At 43.5% G+C, this 18,830-nt stretch overlaps 1 protein-coding gene and 1 long non-coding RNA gene across 2 annotated transcripts in view; one reads left to right on the top strand and one right to left on the bottom strand.

Moving 5' to 3' along the window:
* Positions 1 to 750: 750 nt before the first annotated feature.
* Positions 751 to 5,745, bottom strand: LOC123377368. The gene is made up of 3 exons (XR_006582187.1): positions 5,683 to 5,745; positions 3,616 to 3,790; positions 751 to 885 (listed from the first exon to the last, which is right to left on the bottom strand). It is a non-coding gene; the product is annotated as an uncharacterized LOC123377368 (long non-coding RNA).
* Positions 5,746 to 5,811: 66 nt separating this feature from the next.
* The window catches only part of SLC9A9 (solute carrier family 9 member A9), a 354,635-nt gene continuing 341,616 nt past the window's right edge, over positions 5,812 to 18,830 (top strand). Inside the window, exons 1-2 of the mRNA XM_045030881.1 lie at positions 5,812 to 5,889; positions 16,374 to 16,497. The gene's annotated coding sequence lies outside the window, so the exon portion shown is untranslated. The remainder of the gene's footprint in view (positions 5,890 to 16,373; positions 16,498 to 18,830) is intronic.

Below are 18,830 nucleotides of genomic sequence, written 5' to 3'. Positions count from 1 at the left end.
CAATCATCAAATGATCCATCCCCTGTCACTCTTTCCCAGCTTCTGGCAAAAAGAGGCTAGGGACACTTCAGAACATGCTTTTGCATCCCTGACCATCTTGGCTACCAGCCATTGATGGACCTATCCTCCATGAATTTACCTAGTTCTTTTTTGAACCCTGTTATAGTCTTGGCCTTCACAACATCCTCTGACTAAGAGTTCCACAGGTTGTATGTCAAGGTTCCTTCTATGGAAACCTTTTGTTTGTCAGTAATCTCCAAAAGCAAGAAAGTGCTTAAAATGCATACAACACTATAATTGCAGCAGACCACCACAAAGAGAAACCTGTTGGCTAATTTTTGTTCTGGCGCTTGCGAAAATCTATGGTTTGCTCTGCATATTAATATAAGTAGTTGAAATGAGGCCGCCATACAGCATAACAAAATGATAGATTTGTGTGTAAACTGGCTAGCAGCAGCTGGTTTACACACTTAACTGTTGTAATATGGAATCTCTAAACCATATCAGCAGATTATTCCTTTCATGCCCCAGAGTTAGAGAATGGAAATTAATCCCCAAACAAATCTCCTCAAATTGTTTAAAATGAATTCTGTTTAGCTAACTAGCTACTGATTTGGGCCAATCCCTGTCATATCCGAATTCCTCCTTAAAAGCCAAATGTGTTTCAATGGACTTTATCTAATATCCAAAATAATATTACATTTTCTTTACAAAAACTCTACTTTAAAAAAAATCAAAATAATGGGTTGAGGGATCCAGTCAGTTCTCCATTGCCATATAATCCTTCTTCATCCTGTCTACTGTCACTTTAACCAACTCACACAGCCCAGAACACCTCTGCCCTGGACCAATGTATGGGGTATCAGGTCTGGGGTTTTCTTCAGCCTGTGTGGGAAAATGAAAAACAAAAAATGGCTTGCATCAGCCAGAAGAAAGCAGCATGTAGTTCTTAAATTACAAAGCATCCTGTAAACAAGGACAGTTTGCCACTTCTTTGCTCCCAGCCCAGGCCTGTACTCTATCTGAACTTGTTTCCATCACGAACAGAGTAACAGTAGGAGAGACAGAACTTCCTCTTCCTTCAGAGCCCTCTCCCAGCTTGCCGCTGACTCCTCTTTACACCTCTGATCTAGCAAGCGCCTACTTAATTTCTTCCCTAGAGAACTTAGTATGGGTATGTACCCCGCCCTCACCACAAACTTCTTATATAATATATTATTGTAATTTCCCCACAAAAACCTCTCTCTTCCCCCACCCTACAATACACATACACCAAAAGGCACTTCTCAGCAAGGCCAACAGAACAAGTTTGCAGTTGATAGGCCAAACTGTTTCGGACCAAACTGAACCAAACAAATTAGTCAATGGCTTTAAACATGACTTTAAAACACCTTTGCCGATTTCCTTCTCAAACTTCCCAGAAAAATCCTACCCTGGGATGAGATGTTGCATGTGAAATCTGAAGGATCGGTTTCTTTCTAGGGATGTTATTGGGAGGATTGGAAAAGTCAGATTTACAGTGAGAAACTACTGCCACTCTATGACCCAAATAATGTATCTCCTCTCACACATTTCTCCCATTGTCCTAGAAATTTGAAAATATAAAACATGGAAGCATAACATTACAGTTAAATTACAGTATCCCTGTTTTCCATCTTCAATTTTCTGTATTTTTCCCCAAATTCATTACTGCTAGATAAAAGGGCAAAAGTCTGTGAGGAGAGGGGATACTTATGTTGGCAGTTTTACTTCTTTTGAAACCCTTAACAAAATATCTTTTTTAAAAGGCAATTAGCATGCAAGAGGCAGATGTAACCCAAAAAATGACTTTCTTTCAGAGCTAATAACTGTGACTTTTTCTCCACTTCTGGTATGTCTCGTAACAAAATGCCGTATTCAAAACCAGATTTCCAAACACACAAATGAAAAAATCTGTGCCTTGCTGGCAGTTTATTCCACATTCATAAAAAGAACCTTTGAGTCTGCACATTAATTAAACCTGGCAAACATGTTTAATTATGTAATATCTCCACTTTTAACTCTTAAAAAATCTTTTTTTTCCTCATGTGGAATGTATGTAGAGTAGCATTCACAGACTGTTTCTCTATACTCCAAGGAGGTCAAAAGGGGTAGAAAAACAGCAGGAGAAGTGCCAAACCCCTACTACTGTTTTAACTCCAAATCCAGTAGAAACCAGCTGACTAGGAAACTGCGAGCTGTCCGCTTTTACAAAGAACTTGTCACTGCAATCTATGTGTTTGTCACCTCCTGGGTAAACTTCTGCAACTCACGCCAACTTGGAGTAAATATGAGTGCCACACAGAGACTGCAGTTTGTACAGCACTGTTCACTGTGGGACTGAATTCAAAGTCTTGATCCTAGTCTAAGTGGGTTAGGACCGGGGTATCTCAGAGACTGTTCCAGCATCCACAATGTAGCAAGAGATCTGTGCTCTGCAGACACAGTATAATAGGAGAAGTGTAGGTTTAGACCTTCACACAGCATGGGTAGTGCATTCTCAGTGGAAGGTCTCCAGCTGTGACCTCTGGAGAAGATGAGACAGCACTGACAATATTCGGATGTAAATCCAAGGCGCACCCTTTTGCCAACACTTTCTCACAATAAGAACAGCTTCTCATGGCCTGCATCCAATGGGAATGGAAAGCGATTTAAAAGAGAGCATTGAGAGAGAAAAAGAAGACGACGATAGAGAAAAAAAGTAAGGACTGTGTGACACCATGAAGCTGCAGTATTTTGTGAACGACAAGAGCTAGAAATGAACATTTGATACCATTAGAAATCTGGGGTACTTTGATGCTTTGTACCAGAATGTTTTCAATTTGCTTACTTTCAGGGAAAATTAGAATAAGGGCTCTATTTTGGCTTTTACAAGTAGAGCCCAAGTTTAAAGCAGACATGGTAGTGTTGCATCAGTCTCCGAGAGACATTTTGGTTTGCTCAGTTGGGTTACTTCCAGGAGCTCTGATGATTATCCACCAGAGAGGGAAATGTGATTTTGAACAAGTGCATTGTACATGAACCTCTGTGTGGTTCAGTGTGGGTGGGGGACTGGCATAGCCACTGCTTCACCCAGCCTCATTTGGTGTGTCTAGAGTTAAACACACCTGGATCTTACACACCATGATGACAAGGACTGAGAATGTGGCTGTCTCTTGCATAGTTGTGCAAGGAGTAGGGATCTTTTAATGCCTTCTTTCCTTCATGCCCACCTAGGGTAACCAGACAGCAAGTGTGAAAAATCAGGACAGGGAGTGGGGGGTAATATGAACCTATATAAGAAAAAGACCCAAAAATCGGGACTGTCCCTATAAAATCGGGACATCTGGTCACCCTATGCCCACCATACAGTGCAAGCTACAACCTAACCCTAAGCCTACACTTTGTCTAACACTAGTAGCCCATGGTATTTTGAATTTCTCATCCCATTTTTTGGATGTGGAAAATAACAACACCATTTTCTGAATGGCAGAATATAATTTCCCCATAAATTATAAGAGAGCAGCATTGCACATCTCCTTAATAAAGAGTACATGAAAAATCAAAAATACATTGTATGCAAACACTAGCAGAATAGGAGACAAAATTCTCATATACCTTTTAAAGATCAAACAGTCCAGTTTATGCACAGCTCCATCCAGCTCTGTGCTGTGGGTGCAGGTACAGCCAGGATTTGGCCCTGAGAGACGAGAGGCCCAATTCTGCAAAATTAGCTCAGAGAAAATTCCCAGCGAAATCTCTGGATTCCAAGATTTTTGTATATTTCAGGGACCTGTGCAGTAACCGACAAGCAGATTGGATGGATAACATCACATGGACATGCAATGGAGAAGAAACTACTTGTGAGATTTCAGCAACAATCACCCAGTGCTTTGAATTCTGCAGTTAGGCTGAGGAAAGAAATTCCAAGAGCTCCCACTGTTTACCAGGGCACAGAAACACAAACAGTTCAGGAGAGGCCCTGAAGAACACTGTGTACCATTCCCTTTCAGGGGTTTTTACTGTGCTTCAGAAATTCAAAGAATCTGGGATTTCTTCAGTGTGATGGTATCTGGGGAATAAATACAGGTGAAAACCACCCTGTACAGCTGAGTTCAGTGGGATGCAGTGGAAGACTTATTTAAATCCTACCGCTGCAATTGCAATATTTCACTTTTTCCCTTTGCAAATGCTAAAATCAATAGAGTCCATTTTGGCCCAAGAGTTTGGAAGATGGTTTTAGATTCAACAGTAGCTATTTTAGGTACTTGTTTGCTTTTGTAATATGTGCCCAGTTGAATACAAATATTTGGAAGTGGCAATTTTTCATATGAAAACCAAACATGAATAGAGTGTATGTCCCATCTCTATTTTTTTTTCCACAAAACTCTAGCTCAGTAATGTGTGGTGAAGGTCTGCAAGGGGACTGCTTCCATAAAGTAAAGCTTCATTCAATTTGCAGTGTTACTGAGGTAAGGGTGCTAAGGGGTTTTATATTGAGTGATTGTGCAAATTTCAGATGGAAAAATATGTTTAAAGGGATGTATAAATGCCAGCAGGCACCATATAATCCAGCCAGTGCAGATCAGTCCTTAGCAACTGGGTGTTATCTGTGCATTGCTGGCACTTCAGTACATGTTGTCTCAGCTTCATATAGATGTTGGATAACAGGACGGGGAGGAATGAGCAATAGGTGAGGACTCTGGAGGCAGGGGAATGGTTGCCCAGAACAACAACTAGTATATGTTCTTTAGGGACTAGCCCACAAAAATAAGTGATTTCTCGATAACTGACAATTTTTTAAACCAAGTTTGGATGTTTTTTTCTTATATGCTCTAGGAATTATTTTGAGGAAGTTCTATGGCCTGGGTTATGCAGGAGGTCAGACTAGATGATTACAATGATCCATTCTGGCCTTGGAATCTATGAATCTATAAGTTACAAAAACAAATAAAATATCTGAGGGGTACTTTCTTTTGGTGAAGATGTTCTTGAATAGGGTTCCCACCAGAGTACAATTCTCCCCGTGTTACTCCAAATAGAACAGTAATAATTCACCAAGGGGGAAACCTTGCTTGGAAATGTTCTTCACTAGTCAGCCTCATAATAATGGAAAGAACTCCAGGGACCCTGCCAAGAAGTGGCAGTCTCGATAGGCAGAAGATCAGCATGTTATTTACCCCTTCAATAGGAACAACCCATTAACAATGTATACATCTTTCATTAGGAAAGTTCATTCTCATGTGGCTATTTCTACATGGAGACAACAGTGAAACACCTTTCCCTGAAAAAAGACAAGCACATTTCAGTGTTGTGATTCTGCTGTTTTAAAAGAAGACACTCCCCACCCTCAAGCAATGTGGAGTTTTTGATCATAGAAGTGGCTGAGAACTCATTTCTGCAGTAGTCCTAAAGTGGTTATTATTATTTAATTCAGTCTTTATAGCAATCAACTCATTGGTATCCAAGTTTTGTTAAGAGGGTCAAGGTTGCTGACTGTGTGAAACCAGACTCTGGGTTTGCCACTGTGCTGACAGTGTGTTCCTTTTGTTAGGTATGCAATGGGAATTCAGGACCAACTTGTGGTCCCATTAAAGTTAATGGCAAAACTCCCATTGACTGCAGTGAGAACAGTATTTGCCTCTCAGACTTGCTACTGTGCACAACAATTAAAGAAATCTTTACTAGCTAGATTGCTGAGTAAAAGGATATGAACTGGCTTCCTTCCTAAGAAGGTTTTCATTGAACCCACGGCCAACAGCCATTGCTATAGCAACCAGAATTTTAACAAAGGTAGTCACTGTCTCTGTAATCATCAGGTGTCACTATAGCAACGGGAACCTCCAGAAAGAGAGAGAAAAAATTCTCAAACTGTTAGTTGGAAGAAAAGAGGTTTGTGGAAAAGGAGGTTGGGACCCTAAAAAAGCATAAAGATAAAACATGACTTGAAGCAAAGAGAAGTAATTGTCCGGAACCTGCACAAACAACAGACAAGAGAAGAGAGAGTGAGAGAGCAGAGGGCAGAGAATGGATCAGAGATTAGAGAGAGAGAGGGAGAGCTATAAAGAAAGCAAAGGGAAATGGTGTCATTACATTTGAAAGAAAGTACAGTATTTAGCTGCTTGGAAATCCACCATGGAGAAGATATGATTTGCTTTTGGGATATTTTTCTGAAGAATCTCTAAAGATTAACATCAGTATTGAAGAATTAAGGGGAATGAAACTATTGAAGGGGTCACGTACAAGAGTGATCATATTGTGTACAATCTCATGTGCAGACAGAGCGTTCTAATGGAGATCTCCACTTTATTAACAAATAGGATTGCTTTATATATAAATATGCCCCATTATCCTGGAAATAATGGGCCTGGTTCTGCTCTCAGTCTGACCAGTATAAATCAGGAGTAATTCCACTGAAGTCAATGGAATTACACAGGGCAACACAGTATAATTGAAATCAGCATCAGCTCTGTAATTCCTTCACTAAAGACTTCTAGAGGATTTTTCCAAAAGAGAACTGAGATCGCCTTAAGTGCGGTCAGGGATAATGTCACAGGAAAATGAACACTTGCTTCTGGATAATTGCCAAGACAAATAATTTTATTGCAACTAAATTTGTGACTTAATCAAACCAATGATTTTCAAAACTTTGTCCCATGACAACTTCCTATTCAATTTCCTAGTTTTATTTTAACTAGTCAATGCATGTAGCTGGGGAGAAGAAAGAAAGAAAGAAAATATTCTGATAGGGCATATGTATTTTGCTGCTCTGTAGAGCAGATCTTGGAGCTCTGACACACCCTGCCCTAGAGGTGTTCATAAGAGAGGGCCCTGCTGAACCAAACAGTAGTATAGGGTTTGGAGGGGGAATTCCCAGGCAGTTCAGTGAGATATTCCCAGCTGGAAGCTAATTATGTTCCACTAGGCCTATTTAAATTTGACACCTTAAAGAGGGGTTGGTTATTCCAGCAGGAAATCAGAATGAAGTCCTGAACTCATCAGTCCTTCAACTCATGGGCCCAAGAATCAGGAGTAGTGTGGTCAAGAATGATGTGGAGCTCATTTATACAGGCTGCCTATCACCACAGAGCCAAGCAGTTTTTGAGGGGAGATGACTTCTACATAGACTGACCTTTCCTATGAATAGAGCCAGGGCTGGCTCCAGGTTTTTTGCCGCCCCAAGCAAAAAAAAAAAAGCGGGGGGGGGGGGGGCAGAGTGCCACCGCTGAAGCAAAAAAAAACAACAAAAAAACGCCAGCGTGCTGCCGCCGAAGAGCCGGAATGCTGCCCCTTGAAAAGTGCTGCCCCAAGAATGCTGGTGCCTAGAGCCGGCCTTGAATAGAGCACCCTGGGACTCATATAGCTGAGAAGGCCTGGTAAAAAAAAGTCATTGGCTTACACTTCTGATAAGAAATGTTCTCCACCTTTATCCCGCTGTCTGAACAGCAGCAGTTCCTCTTTAGCTGTTATTTTGTTTCACCTGAACACCAGTTTACTACACTCGCAATAAGAAATTCTAAGATGTAGTGCAATAAATACAATAGCTGCTGCATAATTGTATTCTGGAGACAATCAACTGGGGGAGTTAGGGGACATTTTTCAAAAGTGCCTAAATCACAAAGCGGCCTAAGGCCATGTCAACACTAGGTGCACCTCACTGGTATAGAAATACCAGTCTTCTGTGCCGGCAAAGCACTCGTGTGGATGCAGCTTTTACCTGCAAAGCTGCACTTTTACCAGGATAGTTTTTCCACGCATCCCCAAGCAAAATGAGCTAAACCGGTAAAAGTGCAGTTTTGCCAGTACAGCTTCATCTACACTAGGGACTTCTGCCGGCACAGCTGTCAGTCAGGGATCACACCTCTTCACACCCTTGACCAACATAGTGATGCTGGCAGAAGTCGGTAGTATAGACCTGGTCTAGGTCCCAGTTTAAGAAATGACTTAGGACACCCCTACACTACAGATTTCTACCAGCATACGCTATGTTGTCAGGGGCGTGAAGAGATGTGATCCCTGACTGACATAGCTGTGTTGGCAGAAGGCCCTAGTGTGAACAGAGCTGTACTGGCAACTGTGCTTTTTTTCTGTATAGCTGGTTTTCTTTGTAGGTGGGGTAGAATAACTATATCAGTAAACGTGAAGCTTAGCCAGTATAAACGGTGTCCACTTTAGAAGAGCTTTGCTGGCATCATATGTTGGTATATCTATACCGGTAAAGTGCTCCTAGCATAGACATGCCCTTAGACATTTAGGAGCCTAAGTCTCACTGAAAGTCAATTTAAAGTCTCTTAAATTTTAAAGGAATTCAGGTACCTAAAGAGTCAGATAGATGCTTAGTGGGATTTTCAACAGTGCCTAGGCACTCTCAAGGAAATCATGATTTTTTAAAATGGGACCTAGGTTCCTAAACCACTTTAACACATTTAGGAAGATATTTGTATTTATTTCACTGCATCTTAAGTTTCTTATGATAAGTTTGTAAACAGGTGTTCATGTGAAAAGAGGAATGAGGAAGAGCTATTTGAATGGCTGGATAAAGATAGAGAGCATTTTTCATTGTGGATGAAAGCCTGTAAAACAAATTTCACTAGACCTTTGGAGCCATGTAAATCCTAAAAGATAGTGGGGGGCTCTACTCATAGGAAAGGCCGGCCTTTTAAAAAGTCATTTCCTGTCAAAAATTGCCTGGCTCTGTGATGTTATCAGCAGCCTCTTCAAATGACCCCAAGGTCCTAATCTAACTCCCTTTGAAGTCAAGGGAGAAACTCCCATTGAATTCAAAGCAGGATAAGTTTGGGCAGAATTTTGCACATAATGAAGAGTTATCCTCATGATGCTTCTTCACTGACCAAGAAAATAGGTCAGTAGTTGTATGCCTATACTTCTGAGATTGATGGCATGTAGCTAATTACCTATCCCGGATGAGCACATGTTCAGTATACCTACACACTGTAATACATTATTGCTTACTTAAACCACATAGTTTTTCTTTAACTTGGTGAAAATATTTAAAGAGAAAACAGAAGCTCTGCTGAAAGTCAGATTTTCATATCATGTGTAAACAGAGCCCCCTGGTGGAACACCATCTCCATTAAAACATTTTCAGAGGAATTGTGCAAACAGAATAGTCTGCGCTACTTACATAAATTATTCTACCCATTTTAAAATGCAAAGTCATTTGTTGATGATATTAATACAATATAAACATACTTTATATAAAACAGAGATCAGTAAAACAACACTTATTGTACTCATCTTATTTTAAGTATACTTACCTTGGGGAATGCTGAAAGCACTGCAGTAAATTTAATTCAAGCAGGTAGTATACTTTTTTTTTTTAATGTCCACTGTATTCTAGATATTTGCTACTCCCTAACATTTGGGGAACCTGATATTTATCTGTGATTGCTGTATGCCCAGCACAATTGAATCCAGCATGGAACAGTATAATTGTTCATCTGATTTTTGTTAAATCTAGTACACATGGAATTTTCCCAACGGATTCAGATTAATCAGATTTGACCATATATGATTTGAAATAGTTAAAACAGTATCTACTTCTAACTTGCTTTCAAGTGGAAGGGAATTCTGGGTGTTGACTAAGGATGGGCAGACATTTCAGTGCTTTTTCCCTGGTGGTTTTTTTTTAATTGAGCTATGCAGCTGGGTTGGCAGAGGTTAGAAAGGCACCAACACCTACATGTTTGCTTTGAGATTTGAGTTAGATGGACTTTAAACGACCCAGTGGACATCCTCCCTAACTTCTCCTTTAATGCCCAGGAATTTCTGCCACCTTAAAGAGATTTGTAATATTGCTTTCTTTAAGTGATGATTTTGGATGCTCAGATAGATTCACAGGCAAGTATTACCAGTAAATACATTCCATCATGCATGCCTATTTCTAGAGTGGTATTCATATCTATGGAGAAGTACACAGGAAATAATTTAGAGCAGTACTATTATGCCAGAAAACATATATGTAGGTATTTGGTGTAGCATCATTATACTGTTCATAGTTATAGTAAGGGTAGAGGTAAACTTTCAGAGTTTGTAGTGGGGTGAACCCCTGCTCCTGCCCTGAAGGGTTAAAAACAGCCCTGGGAAGGGGCTGTGGCTGGTGAAAGCAGCTTTTAGGGTGGGCTGATTGGGGGAAGTGGCTGCAGCTGGGGTCACACCCTGTAAACGGGTCAACTCACCCCTGCGGCGCCTCCTGCTGGTTGCTCTGTGAATTTAGCTCAGTCCAGCCCTGGAGCACCCTCTGCAGGCTGGTGATCCACCTGTTCGTAGGCCCCCGTGTCCCTCCCTGGACCCGGTGCCCTTCTACATGGGGCGCTGCCCCCTAGCAGCAACCCCTTTCTCTCTGGGTCTCCCTTTCTCTCTCAGGGAACCCCCACCCTCTATCCCTACCTTGCCTCAGTATTTAGCTACTGCCAGTCATTGTCTAGCCCCACACTCTGGGGCAGACTGCAGTATCAGCCTACTCATCACAGGCAAAGTTGGGTTTGGACCTGCTGCCTTGGCCTACCCCTGGGTTGCCCCCTGCAACCCCCAGTACCTATTGGCCCACTGCTAGGCCGCAGCCTGGGGCTCTCTAGGCTGGAGCTCCCCGGCTCCTCAGCCTTCCCCAGCCCTGCTACACTCAGGTATCTAGTCTCAAGCTCCTAAGCAGCCAGGCCCATCTCCCTCTAGCAACAGAGAGAGACTGTCTGGCTCCTGGCTTCCCTGCCTTCTTGTAAGGCCCTGTTTCTCAGTTTGGGGCATGGCCCCCAGCAGCAGCCACTTCCCTAATCAGCTCAGCCTTGAGAGCCACCGCTCTCAAGCCCTGTCAGGCCACTTTTTAAACCCCTTCTCAGCAGGAGCAGGTTCCACCCTGCTACACACCCCAAACAGACTCAGCTGGCCCTATAAAGGCAGAGAAGCCAGTGGCAGATAGGAGCCTCTCTCTGTTTGTAGAGGGAGAAGGGTCTGGTTGTAGGGAGCTAGAGACAGAGTACCTGAGTGGAGCAGGGCTGGGGAGCTGCGGCCTAGCAGAAGGCCAACAGGTACTGGGGGTTGCAGAGGGCAGCCCAGGTGTAGGCCAAGGCAGCAGGTCCAAACCCTCCTTGCCAGTGATGAGTAGGCTGATACTGCAGCCTGCCCCAGGGCCTGGGGCTAGATGATGACTGGCAGTAGCCTTATACTGAAGTGAGGTGGGAATAGTGGGTGGGGGTTCCCTGGGGAGGGGAGACCCTAAGACTTAGGGGTTACTGCCAGGGGGCAGCACTCCAGGTAAAAGGGCACCAGGTCCCGGGAGGGACACAGGGGCCAGAGGACAGGTGGATCACTGGCCTACAGAGCGCACTCCAGAGCTGGAATGAGCTAATTCCCAGAAGTCACCAGCAGGAGGTGCAGCAGGGGTGAGTCTGCACATCTACAGGGTTTTAGTCAAAACTAGGTGGTATATACAATAGATCTTGTGCTGGCTCTCTGCACAGAGGCAGTTTTGATTATCAGTGAAGGAATGTGATAAAAATTGTTACACAAACATGTATATGTAGGCAGGAGACTAACATCCTCATGAGAATAATGCGGCATGACTTTAGCCAGAGACAGTCTGTTTTTCCTGCTGGCTATGAGTGGCCCATCTGCTGGAGCCTACAGCTCCTCAAACAGGTCCCAGGATTTTCTGTGTTGTGATGTGTGTGTGTGTGTGTGTGCCTTATCTTGTGTTTCTTGTATAGTGTTCAGCCAAAGAGCAACTGAAGGGCTTTCTGGTATGAGCCAGTCTGGCGACCCATGGCAGTGCTGTCTCACTCAGAACGTTGAGAAAATAACACAAAAATGTATCATCTTTTCATTCATAGATTTCAGAGCGCTTTCCAGGCATCATTACAGGTGGGAAAAACTGGAGAGGCTGCTTGACCTATGTCCAACTGCAAGTCAATAGTAAAGCTGGGAATAAAGCCCATTTCTTTTGACTCCCAGTCCAGTGCTTTTATCCACTGACCTAACTGGCAAGAATATGAGATATATATTTCAGTGTGGTATGGAATGTGGCAATTTCTCCTATAATTGTTGCCGTCTCTTGCTGTTCTTTGAATAGAACCATGGGTTAGCATACACCTTTCCAGACAGGTATTCTAATGAGGTAGTGTTGTGCTTGGAGAAGGTTATAGAAGTCTGATTTTGGCAGGTGACATTGTTGGGAGAGTGTTTATATATAATTTTGGATCTGTGGTCTGAGAGAATTGGACTAAGGGTCACTTCATTTCTTCTCCCATATAGTTTAGGTGGCAAGAGGGAAATCCAGGGTGAAGTCTAGGGTATTCTTAATGCTGGCATTTTGGAGAGTGAGGTTTTGGGTAGCATAGGGTCAGTTTAAACCACCAATCAACAAAAACTAAATCAATAGAAAATAACTCAGAAAACATGTGGTTCCCTCACATAAAACTGCCCATTCAAACCACTTTCTGTAAGAAATTGCCTACATGTGTCTGCGGGGTCGGGGGACAGAAAACTTGGGAATTTAAAAAAAGAAATGTTCATGCCATTGCCATCTTGAGATGTAGACGAGTGGATGTGTTATTAAATAGAGAAAATCAATTTAACCGAGATCCTTGAGACTCACCAAATTAAACTTTAGGATTTAAAAGGTTGGCAACAAAGGATCAGATTAGTGTTCTCTCAGAAAAAGTTATAATTTCTCCAGGAGTGAGGTTTTTTCTTTCCCAAGAAGTAAAAAAGAGCAAAAATGCTTTGATATAGTTATATTCATAGAATATCAGGGTTGGAAGGGACCTCAGGAGGTCATCTAGTCCAACCCCCTGCTCAAAGCAGGACCAATCCCAACTAAATATCCCATCCAGGGCTTTGTCAAGCCTGACCTTAAAAACCTCTAAGGAAGGATATTCCACCACCTTCCTAGGTAACCCATTCCAGTGCTTCACCACCCTCCTAGAGAAAAAGTTTTTCCTAATATCCAACCTAACCCTTCCCCACTGCAACTTGAGACCATTACTCCTTGTTCTGTCATCTGGTACCACTGAGAACAGTCTAATTCCGTCCTCTTTGGAACCCCCTTTCAGGTAGTTGAAAGCAGCTATCAAATCTCCCCTCATTCTTCTCTTCTGCAGACTAAACAATCCCAGTTCCCTCAGCCTCTCTTCATAAGTCATGTGCTCCAGCCCCCTATTTTTGTTGCCCTCCACTGGATTCTCTCCAATTTTTCCACATCCTTGTTGTAGTGTGGGGCTCAAAACTGGACACAGTACTCCAGATGTGGCCTCACCAATGCCGAATAGAGGGGAATGATCACGTCCTTTGACCTACTGGCAATACTCCTATTTATACAGCCCAAAATGCTGTTCACCTTCTTGGCAACAAGAGCACACTGTTGACTCATATCCAGCTTCTCGCCCACTATAACCCCTAGGTCCTTTTCTGCAGAACTGCTGCCTAGCCACTCGGTCCCTAGTCTGTAGCAGTGCATGGGATTCTTCCTTCCTAAGTGCAGGACTCTGCACTTGTCCTTGTTGAATCTCATAAGATTTCTTTTGGCCCACTCATCTAATTTGTCTAGGTCCCTCTGTATCCTATCCTTACCCTCCAGTGTATCTACCATTCCTCTCAGTTTAGCGTCATCTGCAAACTTGCTGAGGGTGCAGTCCACGCCATCCTCTAGATCATTAATGGAAGATTTTGAACAAAACCAGCCCCAGGACCGACCCTTGGGGCACTCCGCTTGATACTGGCTGCCAACTAGACATGGAGCCATTGATCACAACCCTGTGAAGGTTGGCTCCAGTATGATAATTCAGGTGTGCAGAGCTGTGCTCTACTATAAGATCTACTCTACTATAAGATCACAAACAATAGTATGTGTATTTGTGCTAGATAATAAAGTTAAGAGGGGTACCAAATACTGCCAGTGATGGAGACGTGTGCGCTCCAGGGCTAGAAGACCTAGAGGGATAGAGCTCACTGGTCCCTCTATTGGGGAGAAGGGGAAAAGCCAGCTCAGACCAGCTTCGTTTACGTCCATTATGTTTATCCATAACTCCACCTAGTAAGTTGCGTTGTTTGGCTGGAATTTGTTTATGCTGTGAGCGAATGAGATAATATTACTGTGCTCATGAGAAGGCACAGGAACTGGGCAGGTCAAGGGCTCACCCTGACTTTGAGTAATGACTTGGTTGGGTAACGAAGCTTGTCTGAGAAGCACAGAAGAGGGGAGAGGGCTTTGTCTGTTGGATGAGGAACTCTATTCCAGGAAGAAGGGACTCAGCTCCAGGCTTCTGTCTGGCTGTGGGTTCCTCACCTAGACATTCTGTGCCATGTATAGAGGACTCTGCAGTCTGCCATGTGTAGAAGACACTGGACAAGTGTAGCAGAAAAGGAGCAACTTTCCAGCAAGGACCAACTGGGCCAATAGTGACAAGGGAAGGGAACTGACTCCATAGTGAGGTCCGGCTGGATCAGTGGCAGTACTGAGCTGACTTCACAGGACCCTTGCCCATGTAGCTGGTGGAAGCAGGTGAAACCAGAGAACTAGACAGGTAGCTACATCGGAGTTGGACCAGATTGAACAGACCAGTGGAGGAGAGCCACTCCTGGGATCCTCTTGACTGCCATTGAGACTAGCTCAACCAGTGAGTGGAGTTTTATGTGGGTGGGGTATGTGGTGAGAGAGAGTTCTGAACCTCCTTAAGCTGGATGTTTGTTATTTGGGACTATCGAGTGGACCAAACTCCTGATGCACGTTGTTCGGGTTCTTCTTTGCAAATATATACTGTTTTTCATGTTGATTTTTACTCTTTTTCCCCTTCCCCCCAAATAAAGAGGATATTTGTGGATCCATGTCTCCAAAGGATTCTTGAGTCTTGCAAGTGGAAAACAACAACCTTCAAAGGTTACCAGGAGGCTTTATTTTAATTTGCCAGAGCCAGAAATAAGAGCAAGGCTGTAGGTGGGGGTTCAAATTGTGGGGTTATTTATTTTAGAAATAACAGACAGAAGCCAACCATTGTTGTAGCTGGCAGAAGGGTTACACGTGTCTGGGGGGTTTACTGTATTTCTTTGATTTTTTTTCTTTTTCACCATTACTCGTGACTTTTGTAAAAGTTGATGAAAGAATACCCATATCTGTGAGTTTCATTTTTTTCTAGAGGAAACGTATATCTGAAAACAAACTACAGGAAAAATAAAACTTGCATAAAAGATAGTACCTCCCTAGTTCTAGAGAACTGTACTACTAGTGTACAACAAAACAAGATAAGACAACTGTTGACATCCCCCTTTTCTCTGCCTGCAGGCTGTAGTGATGACTGGAATCCACTGTGCACATCCAGCAATGAAGAAATAAAGTCTGGGGGGGGGGGGAAACAATTGCAGGGAATAAAAATGTTAGATTTAACTAGAGGCTTGTCTGCCCTTGAAATGCTACCGCAGCACAGAGACACCACTGCAGCTGGGCCTCTGTACTACTTCATTTTAGACAATGCCTATGCCAATGGGAGGGGTCACCCATCAGTGTAGGTACTCCACCTCCCTGAGAGGTGGTAGCAAGGCTGGCAGAATTAATCCGTTGAGCTAGTGCTGCCTACACTGGCTGGAAGCTGGATCCTGGCCAGGGAGCCCAGGCCACATGGGGCGCCATGCCACAGATCGTCCACCTGCCCGGGATGGGGTAAGAGCAGCCCCCGGCTCATGTTCCTGCCCCCCGTGCCCCAAGCCCAGGTGAAGGTCCATGCTTCAGCTCCCCACAGCTGCCTGGCCGTGCAGCTCTTACCATGGCCGGGCTGTGGCTCCGAGGCCCTGTTCCCCAGCCAGAGCCAGGTCAAGAAGAGCCACACAGGAAGCTGTGGGAAGCCACAAACCCTCCACCTGTCCTGACTTCCAGCTTGGCTGGGGGGGGTGCCTCTGGGCAGAAAGGACAGGGCCTTGGGCAAAAGGTGTGGAGCCATGGAGGGGGCAGGGGGCCCTGTCCCGCCACTTTTGGGAAGGCTCCGCCACCACTGCTCAGGGGTATGGGTTTTTCACATCCCTGAGTGACACAGTTAAGCCAACTTAATTTTCTAGTGTAGACCAGGCCTAAGGAAAAAGAGAAACAGAGTAGGAAGCAGTGCAGAAATTAACACACCGTTATGACATTTCTTTACAGCTCCAGTGGTGAGAATGCTTTGCCTTACACGGCAAAGCTTAATGTGTGCATCTCAGTATCTTTATAATCAGAGAAGGGTTGCGAAAACATTGGCTCCCCACTTTGAAAATCATGGGACTGTAATTACTAATCACATTTTTAAAAATTGTGCTGCTTTTTCTTGCTTTTGATTTTTCAAGATGAAAATCACTCTGCCGCTCTAACCAGCTTCTTGTCTTGGATTCAACCTCTGTAGATTGATAGACATCTGTGGGCTGCAGGCAGGACTTCCGCATCTGGAAATCTAAGAAGGGAGAAGAAAATAGCTGATCTATAAAGGTGGAGTACATAAGTCGGTGCCTGTAGGGGACTGAAGAAAGGTGAGAGCAGAGCAGAAGTATAGTAATTGAAAGTGAGAGTATAAAAGTGGTGTGATGCCCAGGTTGATGAACATAATATTATTTGTGTATAAAGCAGAAGGCTAATGAGAACCTACCAGATATAGTGAAAATTAAAACAATGCTCAGGACTCTGACTTATGCCAGGCCTATCTTTTGTCCAGTACACAGTATTTGATGTCTCTTTCTTATTCATTATCACAGTGCCCAGGAGCCCCAGTCATTGACTTGGACCCCATTGTTCCAGGCACTGTACAAACCTGTGAGTTTATTCTCCATTCAGCTGGTTCTCAAGCCAAGTAGATAACTTCAGACTCAAGTTCTCTTCAGTGTATTTCTTTCTCAGTTTGTCTCCTCCTCCTCTTTTCTGTGTTGGGATTACCTCAGTTTGGAGAATTAATTAAATGTAGCAGTTTTTAAATATGGATTCAAGTTCTTCCTTAATCTGAGATGTACAGGTATAAACAATTCTAGCTCCCTTAATATTTCCCAATGGTTTATCTCTATCTCTAAGGATGAAGTGTCTATGGCAACTAAACACTGGTGAGTTAAGCACAGGGCTGGGAGTCAGGAGATCTTGGTTCAGACACTGACTCATTGTGTGACCATTGGCCAAAACACTTACCCTTTCTGTGTCACAGTTTGGGGAAGATAACTCTGATGCTCCATGGTAAAACATGTAAAGTATGTCTCCACTACCATAGGTGCTGGGAGCACCCAAAGAAAAAAAATAGTTGGTGCCCACCAGCCACAAGTGTTCAGCAATGCTGTCAAACAGCTGATCAGCAGCCACAGCCAAACAGTTGTTTGGCTGCTCAGGGAGGGTGGAGAGCAGCAAGCAGTGGGAGGCCTCAGGGAGGGGGTGGGGCAGGGGCAGGAAGAGGCAGAGCGAGGGCAGGGTCTTGGGGGTGGGGGGCAGGGCCTTGGGGCAAAGCACCCTGGAGGAAAACTAAAAGTTGACACCTATGTCGACTACAGCTGGAAATGAGCCTCTCAGTCTGGGTAGATAGACTCACACCGGCAGAACTCCAGCTAGCATGCTAAAAATAGCAGTGGCTGTTGTAGCTCAGGCTGTAGTGCAGGCTCTAAAGCCTAGGGGGTCAGGTGGACATAAGAGCCTGAACTGCAATGTCCACACTGTTATTTTTAGAACACTAGCCCAGGCCTTGCTAGTGCAAGTCTGTCTGTTCAGGCTGGGAGGCTCATCCCCAGCTGCGGTGTAGAGGTATCCTTAGAGTTCTATGGCTGAATCACTACATAAAATACAAAGGGTTATTATGAAAGTGCAAAGGATTATACTGACTCTATTAGTACAGGGCAACATGTGATTTCTTTGATAACTCCATGACTCGTGTGCATTTGGCTAGAGTTGTGCCAGTCTGGTATGGCTAACAGTCTCCAGCCTTGGAGAATGTCTTTATTTAACTTAACAGTCTTCCAGGTGCAGCCCACCAGCCATTCCTCCTTTCTGTGAACAGGGGAGAAGACTGAGGAGCTCATGAACTGTGTGAACAGAGTATTTTAAACTTCATATCCAGGCTATGTTTGAATGGGTTTGAGCTTCAATGGGAATGCTTTGCTCAGCCGTGATTTTTGTGGCATGAGGCTCAAGGCTTTCACTCTCTCTAAATTATTTTATACAACTGTGCCATGTTTAACAGTGTCCATATTTTGGAATTCATATTGCTGTCTCATCCTATTGTATGTCTGTGTGAATGTGTGGAAATGGGAAGGACAGTTTTATGGACACATTCACATTGCACCTCAGAAAAACCTTATAGCAATTTTGGCATTGTCTTCCAAATCAAACAGTATGTATTAAACCCTTTAATGGGGTGTCATAAACAGATAGTTAAGGGTTAATGTCTCTTTTACCTGTAAAGGGTTAAGAAGCTCAGTAAACTGGCTGACACCTGACCAGAGGACCAATAGGGGGACAAGATACTTTCAAATCTTGGTGGAGGGAGTTCTTTGTTTTGGGGTTGCTTGTTCTCGGGACTGAGAGGGACCAGACATCAATCCAGGCTCTCCAAATCTTTCTGAATCAGTCTTATGTTTCAAACTTGTAAGTAGCACAGGCAAGGCGTATTAGTCTTATGTTTGTTTTCTCAACCTGTAAATGTTTCTTTTGCTGGAAGGAGTTTTACCTCTGTTTGCTGTAACTTTGAACCTGAGGCTAGAGGGGGTTTCCTCTGGGCTATATGAATCTAAGTACCCTGTAAGCATTTTCCATCCTGATTTTACAGAGATGATTTTTACCTTTCTTTTTTTTAATTAAAAGTTTTCTTTTTAAGAACCTGATTGATTTTTCTTTG

Source organism: Mauremys mutica, chromosome 9 (genome assembly GCF_020497125.1).
Source record: "Mauremys mutica isolate MM-2020 ecotype Southern chromosome 9, ASM2049712v1, whole genome shotgun sequence".
Lineage (NCBI taxonomy): Eukaryota > Metazoa > Chordata > Testudines > Geoemydidae > Mauremys > Mauremys mutica.
Note: the sequence above shows the minus strand (reverse complement) of the source record. Positions and strands in the feature narration are given on the sequence as shown.